Genomic DNA, 7723 nt, shown 5'->3' on the forward strand with positions numbered 1-7723 from the left:
CCCAGATGCACAGCTGCCTCTCCTGTCCTGTCCAGGACCCCAGCAGGTCTCCAGTGCAAGTCCAGGCCAGTGCAGAAGACCTTAACAAGACTTTGTCCCTTGGGATTTCTGTTCCCCTGAGGGGGAGCTCCCCACCTCCTAAGCCACCTCTTTCATCTCTTGCCCTAACAGCACTGCACCGTGGCCCTGGGAGCCATAGAAGTAGAACATTCCCATCAAGCACACGCATCATGGGGCAGCCTCTCCCTGCAAGGTCATTCTGGCTGACCCCCGCCATACACACACGTACTGGGCCAGGCCCCTCCCTCTTTCTGATCTCTTCCCCCGATCTAGTCCAAATCTCTGAATGCCCATGGGCCCGTGGGGTCTTCCCACTCTCACCATTCCCCTGCTTTGGGGATTTTGTACACACTGCAGCCTCTGCCTGGAACTCTTGTCTTCCCTTCTCGGTCCATGTCCACCACTGTACCCTCCCCACCCACACTTCTTCTGAGCTCCCACCTGCCTGGACCTGCCCTTCTCCAGAGTGTGTGGCTGGGGACACAGTCCCTGGAAGGAAGCCAGCAACCCTCAGCGTCATCCTAAGGGTGTGGCTGAGGGGGATGAGCTCAGAGATGCCATCTGGGTGGGTGGGTGTCTGGGATGAGCCCTGTTTACCCTCCTTTCACACTTTACACCCCCCATTTGTTCCACTCCTTCTCTCATCATTTCTCATGGCTCTGACTTACTCTGCTGCTTCTGTTCCTTGAACTTCAAGGCTGAGTCTGGTGTGCTCCAGCAGGGCCACTTTATTTATGAAAATTTGGCAAATGCAGATGTGCTGTTTTCAGCTAATAGCCCCAAATCACTCGCATTGCCCCATTAGCAGGGAAACCCGCCTGGGTACATTACATACTGCCTAAGTAGGAGCTGAGGCAGAGGTTTTATGACCCCATAAAACTTTGGGAGTTTATTGCTATTGAACAAACATGTAATCCAATGCTTCGAGTCCAATATATGTAGCCAGTGGCACCCAGAGCCAGCTGTGGCTATGGCTCCCACAGCTGGGCTGAGCTGTGTAGATATTCAGGGGCTTTGGAGCTGATTGAAGATTGATTGGGTGTAGGACAGGGGCAGGATTTATGGTGGCCATGTGGGGCTGGTCCTTCTGCATATTGAGTAATCCGAGGATAGCTGATGCCTAGGGCCTGGTCAAGGATGCTGGACAGAGAGTGAAGGAGTATGTGTCTCCCGGGGAAAGGTGGACCAGCATAGCTCCTGAAATGGAGGGACAGAGGGTCAGTCTTGGGGAGGGGTCAGTGGCTAAGCCTTACCCACCAGAGGGCCTTACTCATTCTTCCATCCAACCATTCCTCTAGCCATCCTTCTACCTGTGCATCAATTGATCCACCCATTTGTCCACCCAGCCACCCCACCACTCACCCATGTGTCCTGCCTTCCATCTATCTATGCATCCACTTATCCACTTATCCATCCACCTCCTCGTCCACCCTGCCCATCCACCCACTTAGTCATGCAACCCTGTGCCTGTCCACCCATTCATTTACCTTCTATCTATCTGCCCACCTGGCCACCCATCCTTCCCTCTCTGTACTGCCCCTTATTCAGGAGCCAAGATATCTTTCCAGTGGCACAGATGACCCAAGCCTGGGAAAGCCAGCATGATACAGAAGATCCTGGCAGTATGGCTTTGACTTTGACCAGGGCACCCCCCCAAGAATCCCTTTATCTGTCAGTTTCATAAGTTTATTTTAAATAATGGAGACCCTCACAGTTAGTAGCACTTTATTTTCCCTTTTCAATTTTGTGCTGGGTACACATTCTTTCTACCAAGTTCATATATGACTCTGAACTTGTCCATCCTTTGCATTTGTGTCATGCTGTTGGATTCCATCATCAACACTTGTGTATGTGATAGTCCATGAGGTCGTTCCCCTAGAACAGGTGGAAATGCTTCTCCAGTGTTGGCTATTATAGCTGATTCTGTCTTTTCGCAGTTAAAAGTAATGCTGTGGCTGCCGTCTGAGCCTGAGTGGTTAGCTCTGCCCCTCTGAGTATCTGATGAGCACAGATTGCAGGAGAGGGTGCTCCTGGGTTGAAGGCTAAGCATCTCATCACTCTGGGCATGTCTTGTCCTACGACCTCCAGGCCTGGCCTGCTGATCTGTGGCCTTGGCTGAGGAGGGACTTCTTCGGGGCCTGCCAAAGTGGCCTCGTGTTTTCAGTAGTGTTTGGTGGGGCTTATGTGGGAGCGGGGGCCCTGCCTTGCATGTCTCACGTCACCAGAGTGCAGCCATCTGTGCCGCCTCGTCTGCAGTGCACTCACATCCTCTGTGATGTTTTTGCTTCAGATCAGCTCGTGCCATGTTAATGGTATTAATTTTTTGTCACGTTAGTGTCAAAAATTTACCCAACTCTTTGCTTGCCTTTTAACTTGATGTTTTCTTTGGAGTCACCTGAGGATTTAGCTTTCACGTAGAGTATGCTCATCTTTGATTTTATCCTTAGAAAGTTCTTTCCCACCGGGGAATCAGCAAATATTTGCCTCTGTTTACTTCCTGTTCTGTTCACGGGTTTAAGTTCCTTTCTGTTAGCATTGCCTTATCCTCCATCCCACATGGGTGCCCCCCCCCCCACTCTGATCCACTGGATGCTCTGGGTCTCTCCTCTCTTTTTTCCTTATCCCTCTTTCCCTCTCTCCTCTCTCCCACGTTTCCTCCCTCCCTTCCTTCCTGCATAAACTTTTCTCAATAGCCTGGAGACTGCCCCTCCTGAGGGCTAAGACCCTGGCATGGCTACCTGCAGAAAGTACAGCCCTGTAAAGCAAGAAAGTGGACATTCCCTGTGTGAGAGCAAGATAGAGTTGGGGACAGGGACCTGAGAGCTGGAGAAGAGAGTAGCAGGGTGAGCTGGGGACCCTAGAACAGTCTCGGAGTGATTACTGACCGGAGGCCACGTCTGTTCTGGGGGATGCACTGTAGAACTATGCCAGATGTTCAGGACCCAAGGTATAGGATGTGAGTGGGGGAAAGTGACATAGCTAGGTGGGGACTGGACCTCTCTCGTATGCCCAGGGGAGCCTCTGGTCCTGCTTGATGGCTCTCATAGAAAGGAGAGACAAAAAGCTCTGATCACTGGAGTGGGGGATGGGAACTGATCTTTGAAAGATGAGTACAACTACGTGTGCTAAAGGCCAGGGTCTTGTCGTTTGCTTTACTGAGTGTGTTAGTCAGCTTTCCTTCACTGTGATAAAATACCTAAGAAAAACAGCTTGAGAGGAAAGGTTTATTTGAACTCACAGTTTCAGGTGTTGCAGTTCATGGTTGCCTGGCTCCATTGTTTCTGGGAAGGTGGTGAGCTAGAGAGGCCAAGATGAAACAAAGCAAGAAAGCAACTCACTTCATGGAAGGGGGATTAGGAGAGAGAGAGGGAGAGAGGGAGAGAGAGAGGGGCCAGGGACAAGATACTCTCTTCAAGGACATGCAGTCATGCAGTCCAGAATGACCCACTTCCTCCGACTTGGTCCCACTTCCTAGAGTTTTCACCTTCTCCTCACTATTGCCACAAGCTGGGGACCAACCCTCCAACACGTGAGCCTTTGGGGAGCATTTAACATCCAAACCATTGCTGGCTGTGGTGGTGCATGCCTGTAATCCTAGCTAGTTGAGGAGCTGAGACAAGAGAATCACAAATTTGAGCCCAGCCTGGGCAAATAAGAGAGACCCTGTCTCAAAATAAAAAATGAAAAGGGGTGGGATGTCGCTCATTGTGATGGTCCTGGATTTAATCCCCACTAGCACAATCAATCAATCAATCAATCAACCAATCCAAACCATAGCAAGAGCTTCATCCTGTCTGCAGTGTGGACAATGGCCACCAGGGAGGGTTGAGTGTCCAGGCCTGGACAGAACCCATGGCATCAGGAGAGACATGCCCAAGGCAGTTGGGACCTTGGTAGCCTGACTGCCTTCTGCCTGGTGTACTCGCACCCCTGCCACCCCAGAACACCTGCGTCTACTGGCCTCTTGGGAGGAGGCCCTGCTTTTGTCCTCACCCACAGGGTACATGTACTGGTAGACTCCGTTGAAGATGGTCTTAGGTGCGAATCCAAGCTCTGCCCACATGAGAGATGCCAGTTGAGCCTCTGCCCATCTTGAAGCTTCTGCTGCTTTACCTGTAAAGTAGATAATCAGTCACTGATACGTGCCCAGAACAGAGCCTGGTGGGTGGGAGGTCCTCCTGGTATGTTCCAGAAGTGTTTTCTCTCAAGGACTTCCTGGACCCCCTTGTCACAAGGCTCTGAGTCTCACTTCTGACCCATACGCTCCAGCCCCTCAGTGGGTTTTTTTTTGTGGGTCTATATGAATTTCAATGCTGAAGTGTGGGCCTTCCACTCTGATAGCAATGGAGTCTTTGGAGAGTGATAGATTTAAATCGAGCATTTGTGCTTAAGGAACCGGGCAGCGAGCTGGCTCCTGCACGGTCCAGGAAGTTCTCCTGAGAGAACACATTGCTTCCTTCCTTGGCCTCCTGCTCCTGCAGAGAATGCACCTACAGTGGCCCAGACGCCATTTCCTGACCTCTGGGCAGCTCCAGATCTTGACAGGGGCTATAAGGATGGGGTGAGGGTGCATGGAGTCAGAGCACAGGAGGAGCCTATCCTACCCCTCTACAATGCTAGTACCCCGTGGGGTGCCCATGGGTGGCTGAGCCTGGGACACGACCTCCCCTGGCCCTAGTGCTTTCACCTTCATCTACGGCCAGCTGGGTGAACACAGTGAGGGGGAGCAGCTCCCAAGGAAGGACCCTGCAGGATGTGGAGCAAAGCAAGCGGTCCTTGGGTCACTGGAGAGCCAAGCCAGGCACAGATGGGGACCAAGACAAGACTGGTGCATGGCTGGGATAAGATGGAGCCACAGCAATGGACTACTCCCATCCTTGGCCACAAATGCAACAATTCAGGCTTAGTTGTCACAGAGAAGAAAGAAACTCAGAACTCAGCTATAGGGTCCTATGCATCTCCCATATGATTGGATACCAGCACTGGCCACATTAACAGAGGTTGAGGCTTAGAGGAAGGGAAGGGGTGGATCTGCTTTGCCTGGGGCTGGCTGTACAGAGAGGGCCTTGAAGCTATGGAAGAAGTGGGTACCAGTGGTCAGTGTGGCACCATGAGCAGCACCTACAACTGGATATGGACTGAGTGACAGACTGGCCTGGCCTCCTGGGAGGAGTGCAAACTTCATGCAAACCGGGGGCAGCCCAAGTCCTAGAGGTGGTGTTGGGAGGCAGAGGTTCAAGGCAGAGTCTCAAAGAGCCCGATCTGTTGTGAATAGGACTAGGACAATCTCTGGGTGCCCCTGTTCCTTGGGGTACAAGGTGGCAAGTCAGGAAGACCCCAGGAATGGTGCAGGAGAAGAACCCTGTGAGTAGAGCAGGTGACCATCTGGAGGGGCTGGGGAGACCCTGAGCCCCAGCCTGGGATCACGGTGTCCCTCACGTGGGCTCAGCTTCTCCCACACAACAGCTGTGTCATCATTATGGCTGAAACGCGACCCGTTAGCTGCAGGGCGGGGCAGGTGCCATATTCAGAGGATTAATGGACAGGGAGAGGAGGGGCTGTACCACTTTCTGGCTTGTCAAGTTAATTATCAGCCTCGATTAACACTCAACCAAGGCCTGCGCCCCATGCCTGTCAACTCATTACTGCTAATTGCAGGGACTTTGTGGCCCCTCCAGCCCCAGTCACCTCAGTCATGGCCCCTGCCCTGTGGAGGCCTAGGGATTGGGCTATGGGGAGGGGAATGGGACCTGGGGGCTGGAAGCAATCAGCCAGCACCTCTCTGCCAGCCTCCATGGGCCTAGAGCAACAGGATCCTTGGATCCCAAGTTTTGCTCTCACCAGCAGGTTCAGAGCAGAGGTGGGCAGAGAATCTGCCAGGGTGGGCATGGCTCTGCCAAGGGCAGGGGTCTGAGAGCTGGTCCCACCTCTCCCTGTGCTCCTCCCCAGCCCACCCCAGTCTTGGTGCCTTGGGACTGTGCACCGCCTGACCCACATTTCCTGCTGAGGCCATCCCAAAACCTATAGAGGTTGAAGAAAGGTTGTAAGACTCAGTCACTCAACAAACCCTCTCCCGGATATACAGGGCTGGGTATTGGGGTGGGAGACTAACCTGGACCCTCCAAGATGTCAGCTGTTCAAGTCATCCTTTTCCATGGGGACAAGTGTCTTTCTGGAGGCTCAGAGCTGCAAGTACCACACCCAAGTGGTCTGGAAGGTCCTGAGCCTCTCTGGCTGCACCCAGAGTCCAGAGTAGCATTCATGCTCCATATCCTGGGTATAGCTGAGAGCATGCAGACAGGCCCAGTGTTTCCCCCAGGCATCCCCTGTTCCTTTGTTGTCTTACTTGTTTCTAGGCTGCTTCGGCCCTTGCAGAATCCTCCGTGGTCACCTTGTGAGCAGTCAGGCTCCATGATTCCCTGGGAGCAGTGCCTGGGACTCTTCAGATTTAAATGCAGCCCCTGAAAACTGAGACCTGAATGTGGCCGGCATCAGCCCTTACCTCAGCCTTTCTTGCAATTCTTGGATGGATGGCTCTTTCCTCATCATGGGGACCGAGTGCACCTGACTCTGTAGAGTCTCCCTGAATTATGGATTTAATAGCAGAGGAGGCTCACAGGGCTGCCTGGGTTGCTCTGTGCTGGCTCAGGGCCCCGGGAGGCCGGGGGATCTGAGGGCCAGGCCCTGCCATCGGCCGTGCTCACCCTGCTCCCAGTCAGTGCTGAAGAAGCAAGGGGAGAGATTTATCTTTCCTGGCTTTACGAGGTACTAACCGAGAGAAGTCTGAGAGGCAGAAGCTGAATAATTGATGGCCCTGCCTCACTGGGGGAAATCCGCTGAAGCTGATGGGCTGGGGCTGAGGTGGAGGGGTGGTGCAGGGACTGGGGTGCCTCCTCAGCCACTCCTTTTCCTGATAGTCTCAGCCTCCCTCCCAGGAGCACCCCACATCTGCGGAGGGATCTGGCCTCTTCCTGTGTGCTCTTTCTTTTCCCTGTAGCCCACCTCCAGCCAGAAGGCAGGGCCAGAGTGCTCCTGCACTCTCAGCCAGGCAGCTCTTGGCTCTTGGGCCCTGGGGCAGCTAGATGCCCCTCAGGGCAAAATGGCTGAGGAGCTGATTGTCCAGGGCACAATTCCTTCCTAAACTGGTTTACGCTTGTCCTGCCCCTGGGGCCGGGGCCTGTACCTCTTGCAGTTGTGAATAATCCTGCCCTTTTTCTCAGACCCAAAATGAAAAATATAAGAAAGAAAACATGCTAGGTGACCCTTCCAAGCCTGGGCTGGGATGGAGGAAAGCAAAATTTTGTTTCATAAAAATGAAATTAATCCCTCCACAGTAAAGAAGCAAGTATTTACCACTGAACCACACCCCCAGTTCTTTTTAAAATTTTAAGACAGAATCTCAATAAGTTACCCAGGCTGGTCTTGAGTTTTTGATCCTCCTGCCTTAGCCTTTCAAGTAGCAGGAATGATAGGCTTGCATCACATGCCCCGCCCCAGGCAAGTTTTCTAATGCAGTGCCTGGTGCAGGGGGGAAAGACCAGGAGGAGGGGCACAGAGGCCTGTCTGGGGAACCAGTCTGTGGCCCACTCACCTGGCACCTCAATGGCTGTTGCACTGAGCAGAGTTCGGATCCACCTTGCCTCAGTGTCCCTTCTGGGCCCAG

The 7723-nt window shown here is 53.0% G+C and overlaps 1 long non-coding RNA gene across 3 annotated transcripts; it reads right to left on the bottom strand.

Annotated features, from left to right (window-relative positions):
• Positions 1-796: 796 nt before the first annotated feature.
• LOC110348805 (uncharacterized) lies at positions 797-7252 on the bottom strand. 3 transcript variants are annotated; one of them, XR_002394377.2, is made up of 4 exons: positions 6173-7250; positions 4054-4173; positions 3299-3357; positions 797-1257 (listed from the first exon to the last, which is right to left on the bottom strand). It is a non-coding gene; the product is annotated as an uncharacterized LOC110348805 (long non-coding RNA). The 3 variants fall into 3 exon arrangements; XR_015446216.1 differs by lacking the exon at positions 797-1257 and having other exon boundaries at positions 1264-3357; positions 6173-6246; positions 6407-7252; XR_015446215.1 differs by lacking the exon at positions 797-1257 and having other exon boundaries at positions 1264-3357; positions 6173-7246.
• Between the last annotated feature and the right edge of the window lie 471 nt (positions 7253-7723).

The sequence above is a fragment of the Heterocephalus glaber genome, unplaced genomic scaffold, assembly GCF_053883595.1.
Source record: "Heterocephalus glaber isolate CG9 unplaced genomic scaffold, H.glaber_assembly_v1.0 deba00001687, whole genome shotgun sequence".
Classification (NCBI taxonomy): domain Eukaryota; kingdom Metazoa; phylum Chordata; class Mammalia; order Rodentia; family Bathyergidae; genus Heterocephalus; species Heterocephalus glaber.